At 39.2% G+C, this 14540-nt stretch overlaps 2 long non-coding RNA genes across 3 annotated transcripts; both read left to right on the top strand.

Annotated features, from left to right (window-relative positions):
- The first annotated feature begins 1131 nt into the window (after positions 1–1131).
- On the top strand, positions 1132–3188 carry LOC120439090. Its single transcript, XR_005612372.1, has 4 exons — positions 1132–1146; positions 2204–2387; positions 2486–2959; positions 3077–3188. It is a non-coding gene; the product is annotated as an uncharacterized LOC120439090 (long non-coding RNA).
- Positions 3189–3494: 306 nt separating this feature from the next.
- Positions 3495–4346, top strand: LOC120433252. Of its 2 annotated transcripts, none has more exons than XR_005608430.1 (4): positions 3495–3597; positions 3809–3940; positions 4045–4146; positions 4289–4346. It is a non-coding gene; the product is annotated as an uncharacterized LOC120433252 (long non-coding RNA). The 2 variants fall into 2 exon arrangements; XR_005608431.1 differs by having other exon boundaries at positions 4306–4345.
- Positions 4347–14540: the final 10194 nt, after the last annotated feature.

Genomic DNA, 14540 nt, shown 5'->3' with positions numbered 1-14540 from the left:
TCAGCAAAACACCATCCAAGGACGCACGCACAACCAGAAGCCAGGAGGAGTCAGGACAATGTGTAGAGACTCCTGCAGTGACACTTTCACTCTGTGTTGCTGTTTTCTGTAGAGTGAAAGCAGGTGGGTTTGAAGCTATTTGTGTTGTTGTTTATAGTGGGGATGCAGTTGTGTTTTAAGCTGTGAATAATAAACATAAAACAATTAATATTAAATCAATACTGATACACACTAATACACCATAATAATAATACTGTCATACAGGTAAATACAAACATGTATCAAACACAAAAGAAAATGAATTTTGTTCATAACAAAATCTTTCCACAGTGTCGGGCTCAGTCTCAGTCTCATCAAACTGGCTAAAGGATAAGTTAATAATCTTTTACACATTAAAATATGAAGCACACTAAAAACTTTTACATCTGCCTGCAGTTACAGTGAAGCTGTGCAAGAGTAGAAACTTCACCTTGTGGGAAAATGTTAGATGAAATCAATTTTAGCTCTGCCATCATAATTCAAACAATTACGGAGTCCTGCAAGGGACGGCTGTGAAACCAACACGTTCTCACTCCCAACTCGTCAAATGTGTGACGCATGGTCAGGCTCCCTCTGCTTCACTTATCGACGCGCAGGGTACCCCCCTCGCGTCGAGAATTGACGTGCAGGGTCCTCCTATTGAATACTATAGCGCTCCCTAAACGTTGTTTATTGACGACAAGAGATTTCCGTGGAAGAGCCTGTTGTCCGTATATTTATACATTTCCGAAATCACATTGTAGTGACGTGTACTGAACACAATATATTATATAATGTAAACAACTACCTGAGAAACAGCAGATACAGCAGATAAATTAATTATAGGCCATTACTTTTGTATCGTTTATTGCATTTATGGAGGGAGAGGTGTATGCTGGGTAATGGCACAGCTAGCGACCGGGTGACTTTATTCACCCGCTTCGGATGTTCAGTCCATACAATGGGCGTTATTAGCAGAAACCAGTCCCATAGATATGGGCCATCTCCACCTGCTAGATTGTTCAGAAGGTTGTTATCATCCATCCAGATGGAGGATCACTGACAGGAGCGTGGAAGACTCCAGAATCCACTCTGGCTGGAATCCGGTGGATACAGCAGTGTTTACAGGTAAGGCCATTTAAACGGACAGCCTTTTGTGAGGTCTGTTTAAAGTAGACTTAAAATGAACTGCAGGTTCCTGAGAGGTGGAGTGTGAGCACAGAAACACATGTTCATACATACAGCTGCAGCAAGCTTACATTATATAATAATAATTTTAAATGGATTTGTTACTCTGATGTCTGTCTCTCTGTTAGTCCTCTGACAGACTGGTGACCTGTCCAGGTGTGCTCTACCTATGACTACTGGGACAGGCTCTTGCTCCTGTAATAGAAATTTTCTATTATTCTCATTTAAAGTATTTAAGTGCTTATGCATATGCTTAGTTGTGACACAGTTATAGACTGTTCAGTGAAAGTTTCTAAAACTAGATGAACTTACTTCAGCATCAGCAGTTTAAGAAAACAACTCCCTTTACAGGTGCTGATAAGGCCAAGGGCACAAAACAGCTTAACCATTGATCTGTTAGGTTTCATAGCGAGGCGCGTGAAGTGTGGTATGATCAGATGTAACTTCCTCCGTCTTTCTTGGAATGCATAAAGGAGTAGGAGCACGACTTCTATGCCAGAGCTGACATGACTGTGAACTGTGATGTTTGATGTGTGTTGGCTCTCCTGCGCGCAGTAATAAATAGCTTGATCACAGCTCTTTCTGTGTTGCAGACTTTATTTACAAACTTCCACGATACCCCCCCACCCCCCCACCCTCCCACTGTGAACCTGAATTGAATATTCAGAAGAAAATGAATGGATAGACTGACATTTGTTTAAATAGTTCTAGAAATCTGAGCTGTTGGTGTGGTAATAATATTAGAGCTGGCAATCTTTCTTACTGAATCTCTACTGTGAGTCATGTTAACTGAGATTAATTCTATGTTTACCTGACAGCCTGGACACATGTGCTGTGTAAAGGATGTAAATCAAATCAGATCTTAACTGCTTACATTTAAGGAGCCTGGTCATATTTAATTGTAATATGAACCAATGATTTTCTGATTGCTGATTCTAAGAGAGTCTTTGTGGAAATTTGGCTTTTTGTCATTTTAATTCTCTTTTCTGTTTTCCAGAACAGTTCTCCACAGTCACTGTCCACATGGGTCAGTGGGACCAAGAAGCACTCTGCTAATGTGTGGACTCTGACCAGCAACATCCAGCAAGACCCAGGCAGCGTTTTCTATCTCCCAGCTGGAGTTTTTTTGTTTGTCTGTGACTGGAGAGTCAGATTTTTGTTGAGGCTGGAGGAACAGAGAGGTAAGTCAGTTTGCAGAGATCCCTCCCACCCTAACTGTTATGTGCTAGATTTCTTATCTGAAACAGTAACATTTCAGTGACTGCTGCTTATACCACAGGTTAATACACTCTACTGATCCCTGATGGGAGAATCATCACCTCTGCCAACAAAGAAGCCTGGTGGATGTTTGTTTGCAGTCTGATGATGGGACATCATGCTCTGCATCTTCAAAGTTTGTCTCTTGATTATTATTCATACACAGTAATGTGAAGTATGCTCATATCTAGTATACCTGGACCAACCTGGTGCTCTTCATTTATGGAGGCTGTTGAGTCTGAATGTTGGATGTTGTGTATCTCGTGTTCTCTGGGCTTTGTTGTCCTCAGTCTTTTTGCAGGATCAGAAAACAAAACCAGGAGGCCTGTAAATGTTTCTTCTCCAATTGGATGATGATAAGACTGTGACACGGGATGCCACCTTTAGTCTTGTGATGAAGCAAAGCTCAGGAAGAAGTGTGATTAAATGGTACCCACATGTGTGCTGCTGAGAAGGATGTACAGGGGCACCTGCAGCCAAATCCAAGCCTCCTCAGGTTAGTTGTAGTTGCAGAATGCTTTAGGACCAAGACAGCTGAGGCATCAAATGTTTGATTAAACGGATGAAAAAGAGAAGTTTCTTCCCTGTAATTATCACTTTTTAAAATCTGTAGCAACTTCAGGTCTGTCAGCGTGCTGAGGTCACAGAAACAAGAAAAGCAGCTTCAGAGTGTTGTTTACAGTTTTCTGTCATCATGATCTCCCCTGAAGTTTATCACTATTTTACAAGCAGTAAGTCCACAATACTGTAATGATAATTCTGACTTTGGTCACGGTTGCATAATATTTTAATAATATACAATTATTTTTTGTAATTCATATTTTTTCTGTTAATTAAAAATTTAATTTGTGAAATTTGTATTTGAGAATGAAGAATGTGACAATATATTTTTGTTCAATATTTAATTTCTTTCAGTTGCAATTGTTAAATGAAATACATATATATATATATATATATATATATATATATATATATATATATCTGATCTATGCTCACAGATGGTGATGGTGTGGAGAGGCGGTGGTGTTTCCTCAGAAGAACTAGCAGAGTCACAAAGGACACGAGTCCTTCTCACCACCTTGACTTGCTGACTGATGCTCGTCTGCACTGCACAGAGGAAATCAACTGACCGAGGTTGTCCAGTGACGTGTTATGAAATGTATATTTGTTTTATGCTTACAGATTTGTTTTTCTTGACAGAGGCTCTGCAGAGGTTAGACAAAGCAGAGAAATATGTGCTTTACATTTTACTGTGATTTATTGAGATATTTGTTGCCTGATGTTCAGCAGGAATGGAGAAATGGAATCAAAGGGAGAAGTTTTTGATGTTTTTGTAATGATGTAGGTAAATCTCCAGTTTCTGAGTGAGGGAGAGAGGAGTCATCATCCAGGTAAAGTGACGTGGATCAGTGGATACACTTGTCTCCCCTTTAGAGGAGATACTCTTAGAGAGAGACGATCTGAGTCATCCTTAAATGTTAGTGCTTTCAAATACACAAACATTTTTAAAGGACAAAAACGAACATCCCACTTTGACTGTAATACAATTAAATCTTTGCATGTGTGTTTTCAAACTCTCAGATGGGCAGGATATCACTATTAGACTGTCTAACCTGCCGGAGCAGCACTGAATGATCACCACACATGAGCATGTTCCTGCAACATTCAGCAGCTTTGCTTTTGGTAAGTAGAGTTACCTAACTACAGTAACTATAAACACATGCCATCCATTTCTAACAGCCTGGTTACTTCCTGTCAGTTATTTTAGAAACCATGTGGTCACCTGACCTAACACTGTTTCTTCTTCTTCCCCTTAATGTTGAAGTGTCAAATGTCAACCAGCTGGAGAGGAAACTACACCAGTGTACTGGGATGTTTCACCAGACGCTGTTCCTTCATGGTGACATCACCAGAGACGGCCCCGCCCACCTCAGCTCTTGTTTAACACTAATAATTAACCATATGAACAAAATAAAGTTCAACATCAGTAACATAGCACCCACACAGCTGTATAGAAACTCAGTCATGCTAGCTAGCACGCAGTACGAAAAAGTCAGCATAACGAAAATAAACTCCACCTAAACTTGGTTTATATCTGACCCAGATAGACTGCAGGTCATAACTTCTTACCTGAAGTTCAGTTCACCTGACACGCGGACCGGCGGCCGCTTCGGGTCTCTCCTCCTGCCTCCCCTTTCTCTCATCCACCTGCTGGCCTCCACCACTTGCTAATGTTACTGAATCTGTGGAAGCTCCGCGATATCCACCACACGAAGTAACGAATAACGAACCTATCTAAATCCCAGTAACGAGTAACGCGTTCCTGATTTTGGCATAATAACTAGTTACCGTGCTCGTTACCACAATAATAACGTAGTTACTGTAACGCGTTACTTAATAACGCGTTAGTCCCAACACTGGTCTTTGACTGTATTGTCCAGCTGATCCATCAAACCCCAGCAGGTGAACCTTATTCATGACATGGTAACAATGTAAAAAATTAAACTGCAACAGTCTAAATGTAAAGTGCATTCTAAACTCCTCTTCAATAAATTATATGGATGTGCAGTGAGTCATTCAGGACTGTAAAACGTGAACTACAGAACCCAGAGTCTTCATCATTAAATCTCTGGTTGCTTCATTTTTCTATCCTATCTCAGATATGTAACCTGGTGATAGTCACAGTTTACCGTCACCAGCACACAGCTTTAAAACTTCGCTGAGTCTTAGCTCTCAGTGGAGATTAAACACTGGGCATAATTAGGTTCTGTCTGTCGGGTCACGTTTACTTCACTCTTTTATTTACAACTAATCAAATCACTTTGGCTCACGTTAAAGTTACGTTTCATAACTGCATAGTTTTACTGAAGTTTAATGTCTCACTACAGCACACATTAGACTGAATTATTCGCTTTTCTTTATTACAGGAGTCCTGCAGGTTTTAGAGCTCACCCCGGGTCAACACACCTGAATCAAATGATTAGTTCATTACAAGACCTCTGGAGAACTGCCAGACATACAGAGGAGGTAATTTAGCCATTTAAATCAGCTGTGTTGGATCAAGGACACATCTAAAACCTGCAGGGACACCGGCCCTCATGGACTGAGATTGCCCATCCCTGGTCTAGAGTCTCAGATCAACACAGCCCTGCCCTCCAGCACTATCAGCAGCAGGAGCAGCAGAAACACCTCAACAGCAACATTGTACCCATCAGGTAAAACACAGGCTACGTTTGCTTTGCATTGTCCCCACCTGATGACAGTGATATAGTATGATGTCATCCCATATTAGATTCTTGGTGAATGTGGGTTGTCGTTCTTCAGCCTGGTTCTATGTGCTCCTTTTTAACTTTGAGGACCCGCCCCTTTAAACATCTCTGCACAGCCCTGGACATAAGTATTGAAATATTTGTAACTATGATGTGATAAATACATTTAATAGAGTAACACATTAAACATTTACATTATTACATTAGTGAAACATGTAATGTGATTACAGTCTGACTGCTGGAACAGAAGAGTTTAAATATGAGAGAAACACTGCGTTGCTCTTGTTCTGCTCTGAGTCACACTTTGATTTGAACTGTTGATCCATGAAATGTCTTTGCTTACAGTCGAGGGCCACCATCAGCCTGCAGGACACACTTTGAGAGCTTTAACTGTTACACATGGAGCTTTAATGTTTTGTTGTTAAGATGAAACTTTGCTACAGTGTAATCACATTTTTATATCCTTGTATTTTCTGTTCATGTCAGTATTTTGTTTCATTTTACTGTGTCTTTAAACAGTGATTCAGTGTCAGTTTCATGGTACTTTATGGAGTTCAGTATAGTGAATAAATGTCCTGGTGGGGATTTGCTCCTATATGATAGATACAGCAATGCACAGGTTTACATGTACAGTATTACAGAGGAGAGGCATCACCAAATACAGGAAATTACAGGATGTAAGAGAAATTAAATTGAGATTAACAAAGTTTCTTTTTTAGAAATTCTACATCTACATATTTTATTCCTGTTGGCAACTACAGTTCCCCTCTTGCCCAGATGGTGGTGATCTAAGCTTCCAGAAGCTTTTGATCAGACTGAGGATACATACTGTCTCTCTCCCTCTCAGCATACATATTAACTTCTCCTGAATCAATTTACCAGTGACACTGACTTTAGAGGTGCCAGAGCTGAAGCCATAATCAGTGTTCACTACAAATGATCCTGCTGAGGAGACAGAGAGGGAAAGAGAGGAGCAGACACACTGAGAAGTGGAACAAATCTGTTGTTGAGCTTTAAAGAAAATCCTGCACTTTGATTTACTCTCAAAACAGTGCACATATTAAAGTCTTCACAGTTTTCATTGTGGTCTGACCGCTTTCTGTGCAGAGTGTTTGTGAGCCGTGAAAACTTTTTTTTTTTTTTTTACAAAGCAGCATTTGTCCCCAGTTTTACCTCTTAAAGCGATGACAGCTGACATCACCTTTGTAACAACTTCACCTCAGTAAGTGTTAAAAACTAAAACAAATGTAGATGCACAGAAATGACCAAAAACGTGCTGTTTGCACTTTCGTTATTTTGTTGTGTAAGTTACCGCCTGAATATCAAAAGCTTGAGAAGCTCTTTAGTCTTTGATGGTGCAGAAATGTTTACGTCACAAGATGGCGCCACTTCATCAGATAAACTAAAGGGAAAACCCTGATGTTCGATAAACCACATTGGTTTAAAAACATTTATAACTATTATCATGTTTACAGCGTGTAGAAGATTAGTTAGTTAAAATGCTATGCTAATATTTCTTAACTTTATTAATATATTAACTTAGGGAAACTCTCAGCAACATCAGAAATGGATTTCAGAGACAACTCCACGTTTGAGCTTCACTCAGATAAAAAAACGAGACGCTCACAGTCAGTATTTATAGGTTTTCAGGCACTTTGTCTACAGCTTTCAATAAAAATCATCTCTTCCACTGACTGTTATAAATTACCCCCTCTGTATTCTGACACAAAGGGATCATATCTACGGTGGCCCTGAAGTGCAAACCACAAAAACAAATCACAACACGCACAACAAATTGAAAAGCGCAAAAACAAATTGAAAAGCGCAAAAACAAATCACTTAACGCAAAAACAAATTGAAAAGCACAAAAACAAATCACAAAACACAAAAACAAAAACCAAACCGGAAGAGGTAGGTACCAATGCTGCAACAACAGGCATCACTGATTGGATGATGGATCCGGTAGCCTTTTGAACCGGAAGTTGTTCTGCCGAACGTGGTTATGAGAAAGAGCAGTCAACGGCTGTATCCCAATTCAGGGTCTGCAGCCTTAAAGTACGCAGCCTCAACGATCCTCAAGGGCCGCGTGCTTAAAAAAACGCTAAGGCCGGAAGTGCGAGGCTTGTGAAATGGGACGGTCTAGCCTCCGTCGCGCTGCCCAGGTTGCCTAGCAACCATAACACCAACCGCTGGAAACGTTTCATACAGCTTTGACGGAAATGAAGGAGAACATATTTTGTTCGTGTGTTTGTTTCTACACGAGCTTTGTGTGATTTAATACGTATCTGAGGCTGAGACCACAGGACTGTAAAACATGATTGTTGGCCTTCAGTTCTGTACTGAACAGTCATTTAAGATTAGCTAGTAAATAACAATTAGCTAATGTTGTTCATGAGACTGAAGTCAGTGTAAATATGATATGGCCAATATCATAGTTATTATATTAATCATAAGTTATTACAGCAGTGAGTTTGAACTCTCAAATCAAATCACTTCTATTGTCACATCACATGTGCAGGTACACTGGTACAGCACATGTGAGTGAACTCTGTGTCTAACACTGAGCTTCAGTAAAGATTCAAGTTGCAGTTATTTATATGTCCTATCACCTTAAATCTTCACTCAAAGACAAGTATCTTTGACAGTGTATATGTAGATGTATTATATATAAGAGACAAATATTGTCCGTGTAATATGTTGGCATTACTAAATTTGGCTCAATGCTTACATATATGTGTAAAAAGAAAATGTACGAGCTGTGATAACTGTTTCTGATAGAATGAAGAGTAGACTGATATATTAAATATTCCTTTATTGGGTGAGAAAATCAGAGCATGTCATAACTGCTTTAAGTCATACAGAATAGATATCAGAGCCATAAACAGGCTGACTTCTGCTAAATGGGTCAAACTGGGCAGAAAGTAAACAAACACATAACATCCTTATAGAATATGATGTAACACTATAGATCAACTTACCTCAGAATATATAAAGCATATAAACAATTACAGCAATATGATGCAACAAACACAGCAGTGCTACTAATCCAAAATACTCAAAGCTTCATAGAACTGAAACAAACATTTATTTTTAGCTCCATTCTGCTGTTGATACATACTTAAGGTTTCTGAATATTAAACTTGTTGCTGCCTTTCATAGTGTGTAACTTGAAGGCCCTGAGTACTTTCTCCCACACTGAAAACACTGGAATGATAACATTATTTGAACATTACCTAATTAGACTGATTCAGGACAGACAATTAGTTATGTTAAACTTTCCTAGCAGTCCTTCACAAACAGGAACAGTCTGTCTATTCTCCCCATCTGTCAGCTGCTGCTGGCTCTTCCTCCTCCTCTTCCTCACACACTGCTGAGTTTGTCCTGGTGGATCATCAGGGTGCAAAGCCTCACAGATGATGTGCAGCAGTGGGTCCCTCAGTCTGTCCTCACTCTGGACACTTGCAGTTGTCACACATGGAAATCAAATGTGTGATAAGCTGCAGGATTCAAACACAAGTGTAACTTATAAATACATGTTCATACTTTTATTCCACAACCAGAGAGAAAGAAACAGAGAGAGAGTGCAGGACAGACAGACAGGTGACAGTCTCAGGTGTATACACTGCTACAAAACAGCACAAGAGAAGGAGGATTTAGTGTTTGTGTTATTATGAGTGCTAAACAAGAAGAGTTCCCAGATGGTCCAGTGGACACATGTGTGACTCCTGTGATTAAAGCATCTTTCTTTCAGCTTAACGAGTGAACCGTCAGCTCGTTCAAACACACGTTAAAGTCCGTTTGGCTCGACACCACCGAACAGAGGCAGCAATATAACATAGCTAACATTAACAGTGCAGTGAATCCTGCTTGTGCCGTCATATTCAGGACTGCAAACCGAGCAGCATCACTGACTTTCAGCTTGTTGTGTTTGTGGATATATGACTGACTTTAATTATCCATAAAATCATCACATTCTCTGTAAGATTAAGGTCAACTATTGTATTATTATATTTTAAATGCTTTAAAACAAAGTAAACGCTGAAAGTACAAACATCGCTAATGGCAAATAACTTTGCCGACATGTGGCCAACAGTAGTGTTTTAATGTTCCTCATTATTAAACATTTGCACATAAAAAGTGACATCATATTCAGTACTTACGTTTAACAGTTTACTCTTCGGCCACTACGCTTCTGCCGTCTGCGGCAAAATTATCCACAGTGACTGCCGCGCTATAAATTGTGGGATATGTTGGGCCACGAAGTCTACACCACCACAGCCTTAAAATTCAGGAAATGAAGGCCGAATTTGAGGGCCGCATTTCGAGCAGCCTTTGAATTGGGACAGCCTTGGTAGCGCCCGCTGTGACGTAATCGGCCTTAAAATGCAGCCTTTAAGGCTGCAGACCCTGAATTGGGATACAGCCAACATGTTTTGTCCAGGTTGTGGAAAAAAGTTGGTAGAGCAGTCACCAAACTTCCGAACAGAACAACTTCCGGTTCAAAAGGCTACCGGATCCATCATCCAATCAGTGATGCCTGTTGTTGCAGCATTGGTACCTACCTCTTCCGGTTTGGTTTTTGTTTTTGCGCTTTTCAATTTGTTTTTGCGTTAAGTGAATTTGTTTTTGCGCTTTTCAATTTGTTTTTGCGCTTTTCAATTTGTTGTGCGTTTTGTGATTTGTTTTTGTGGTTTGCACTTCAGGGCCACCGTACATATCAGTAGGCACACTTGTGGACATGTATGATGTATTTTGTGCCACACTCCCTCTTGTTTCATACACCTTCTTGTGTGTCTTCTTTCTGAATCACAGCTTTCAATAATCACGAGCTTCAAAGCACGAGGGCGGAAAGAAGTCCCCCCAAATTTACCGCGTGTCTGTCTGCTCTAACCACCTTTCTTTTGTGACTAAAAAGAGAAAGCTGTTTAAATGCTGAAGTATCAGTTTTATCACAGCTGTCGAATGTTTAAAGGAGTCACGTCACTGCAACTCTAACGCAGAAAGTAATGTGCTCAATTATTTATAGCTTTAGGAGGGGGGGTATCGGAATCGTCACTTTGGGTAGATGAGTTAAAGATGTGAGAGTAGTGCCAAAAATTTCTCTCTGTCCTAAAACAGCGGTCCCCAACCCCCGGGCCTCGGACCGGTACCGGTCCGTGAGTCGTTTGGTACCGGGCCGCGAGAGTTGAGGCTCGAGTGTGAAATGTATTGTTTTCAGGGGTTTTTATCGGTTTTCAGCGTTATTTTGTTATCGTTTTTATCGTTAACTCGGTTTTCCTGGGTCTTTTCACGTGTGTTATGAATAAATCTTCTTTTTTTCGGTACCGGTACTAGTTTTATTTTGTTGTATTTATCCGCAACACCTTAAAGGCCGGTCCGTGAAAATATTGTCGGGCATAAACCGGTCCGTGGCGCAAAAAAGGTTGGGGACCGCTGCCCTAAAATACTTCACATATTCCTCTCGCTGAGACTGATCGGTGTCGTAGGTTTAGTTGGTGTTTTAGATTTACAATTATTTTAAACAGTTTGTTAAAACGGATGTTTTCATTGTGTGATTCATTTCTTTTGTTTATTCTTTGATCATTCTGTTTGTGTTTTGCGGCTGTTGTTGAAACAATTTTCTCCTGCGGTTCGTTTTTCATGTAGTTGCAGTTTTGTTTTCCCAGTTCGCCAATTCGTTCAGGCTAATAGATGTACACAACCGGGAGGGGATCATGTGAAGGGGACTCTTTATTTTATTTTATTTTATTTTTTGTGTGTTCGTTTATTTTGTGTCATTTCTCTGTTTAAATCTGTGACTTATAACTCAAATCCCTTTTAGTAACACCAGGTTTATTCGCAGTGTGTGGCATGCATGTGAACTCACTGTGGTGCTTCTGAAACAGGGTGTGACTATTTGCAGTGCAGTGACACTTCCTTTCACTCTTGGTTTAAGGTGTCCCAATTACAGCTGGGATACTAGCAGTATATATTAATGGTCCTGTCCTTTAGTTATTTTATATTTTATGATATATTGACACCTGCTACAAGTGTGTTTCACTATTATGATATTCTGGAATTACATAAATATACAGACAACAGACTCTCTCACTGTAGTCTAATGTTGTGCAGTTACCAAAGGAGCTCCCATTTAATGGGAGTACCCTGCACATTGATTGAATTTGTGATATTTTCATTTGGTTTTAATTAAATAAAACAACAAAACATCTTCTGTCTGTTTACCTCATGGATTTTAGTCCAGATTGAGTTAGATAACAACAGAATAGCTTCATATAAGTCTGCATTACAGATGTTGATATGATTAAAAAAAATGAAAATTGCATATGATTAAAAAGTTCAATTTAGGTCTGAGTTTACAAACAACAGCTACCCTCCAAACTGCTCCATGCTTCACTGTGGGAACCATGCTTGTAGAGATCTGTTCATCTTTTCTGTGTTGCACAAAGACACGGCGGGTGGAGCCAAAGATCTCAAACGTGGACTCATCAGACCAAAGCACAGATTTCCACTGGTCTGATCTTCATTCCTTGTATTTCTTGGCACAAACAAATCTCTTCTGCTTGTTGCTTTGCCTAATAGTGGTTTCTTAGCAGCTATTTGACCATAAAGGCCTGATTCACTCAGTCTCCTCTGAACAGTTGATGTAGAGATGTGTCTGATACTGAAACTCTGTGTGGCATTTATCTGGGCTCTAATCTGAGGTACCGTTAACTTGTGATTTCTGAGGCTGGTGACTCAGATGAATTTATCCTCAGCAGCAGAGATAAGTCTTGGTCTTCCTTTCCTGGGGCAGTCCTCATGTGAGCCAGTTTCATCATAGTGCTTGATGGTTTTTATGACTGTGCGTGGGGACACATTCAAAGTTTTAGCAATTTTCTGAACTGACTGACCTTCAGTTCTTAAAATAATGATGGATTGCTGTTTATCTTTACTTAGGTGATTGGTTCTGGCCATTATATGATTTCTAACAGTTGTCAAATAAACCTGACTTCTGCACAACTCAACTGATAATCCCAACCTCACAAAGAAGCCAAGCATTAAAAAACACTGAATAATCTGTACAATTTTGTCCACCAACAATAGTCTATACAGAAAATTGTCTCCTCTGTTCTTACGTGTACATATCCTAGATTCTTTTTTACTACCTTTATATTTAGATTTATTTTTATTTATACTGTGTAGTCCGGTGGCAAGTAAATGCACCGAAATTCCGTTCTGATGACAACTAACTGGTGTGTTTTGAATTGCAATACAGTCTCTGTTCTGTTCTGTTCTGTTTTATTCTATTCTCATCTAAAAAGCTGATAGTGTCAAAACTGTAAAAAAAAAAAATTGTCAGTCAGATCACTGAAGTTCTACTATTACCCAGTAAAATTGGTAAGGCACACTTTGAACTGTTTAACAAACAATCACATTTTATATTTATAACAAAGTTGGAAAGGTTAGTCATATGTTTGGATTTAGAAATGATTAATGAAAATTGCCACTGTACTTAACGCCTCAGCTCTGAGTCATAATGCAATGAATAATCTGTTGTAAAAAAACAGACAGCCACTGAAAAAGACACATTCATAACTGTATAACTCTGTCAAATAGGTACAAACAGGTGTTTTCTTTGGGGAATGGGCACTTGTTTAGTGGATAAAAACTTATTCAGTTTCAGTGTAAAATGAAAACAAATCTGGAACAAGACTGAATCTTGTTTCAGATTATGCAAAACACAGAAAACAACAAATGAGCCTAAAAAAAAATGTAATACAAATTATTGATTGTGGTCATAGTGAATTTGGGATTCATCAGTAATAGAGACACTATTACTCAATTTTACACAAAAACAGTTTAAACGTTGTTCCAGTCATGTGATCTGTATTTCTTCTTCAGCTCCTGTGAGAAGACAAAAACATCCAGTGGCTGTTGTTTATCCTTTCTATAAAGATTTGAAAACAATTCAGACTATTAAACTATAATAATACTACTAATATTATAGTTATAATAATAATAATAATCTAATATAATAATATAAGAGCAGTTATACCAGTAATAATATTACATAACCCGTCTTCTGTTGCATCGTTTCACTTGAACTCCTGTTACTTCTCATCCTGAAAAGGAGATCTAAACATGTCTCTTTATTTTTATACAGTTTTTGTTAGTACAGTTTTACAGTTGATCATGTACTGTACTTCTACAAACTCCTAAAATCAGTGCCCTCAGAGTCTACCCACTTTGGAGTGCACCCTCACAATCTCCACATCCCAATAAAGTTGGTGACAGATCAGCTTTTTCTCAGTAGGTTTGAGGTATTTTATTTTTCAAAACTAATAAAGACAGCTTAGGCTGAGATATGTTTGAGTAAACCTCCACAAATTGTGGATCCTTTCCCATTTAGTACATCGTTCTCAAACCCTGTCTCTAGTTTTGCTGGTAAACAAATAACTGAGGCTGAGGTATGTGTGAGGGTCGACCTCGTTGTCAACCTCTGCTAATGATGATGGTCCAGTTTCGAAGGTTTATAAAAAAGGAACTGGACACACCATGACACTACAGTTCAAGCAGACATGCCACAGATTAATCTGAAACTTTCACTGAAACTCAGTGAAACTTTCCTGCTGTTCTGCTGCTTTTCTCTGAAATTTCTGAAAAACAATGTGCCATCATTTTTTTTTTAAATCAGTGTTCATTCAGTTGATTACAAAGAGGTGATGGAATAAAGACCTCGAGGATCTAACACTGGAATTAAGACCAGAGGGATTTACTATGGTTCAACAAAATGCTCAGAAAAATCTAACACCCCAGTCAGAGACCAAA

The sequence above is a fragment of the Oreochromis aureus genome, linkage group 3 (assembly GCF_013358895.1).
Source record: "Oreochromis aureus strain Israel breed Guangdong linkage group 3, ZZ_aureus, whole genome shotgun sequence".
Classification (NCBI taxonomy): Eukaryota; Metazoa; Chordata; class Actinopteri; order Cichliformes; family Cichlidae; genus Oreochromis; species Oreochromis aureus.
The sequence above is the reverse complement of the archived record's forward strand: the minus strand, read 5'-3'. Positions and strand labels throughout refer to the sequence as shown.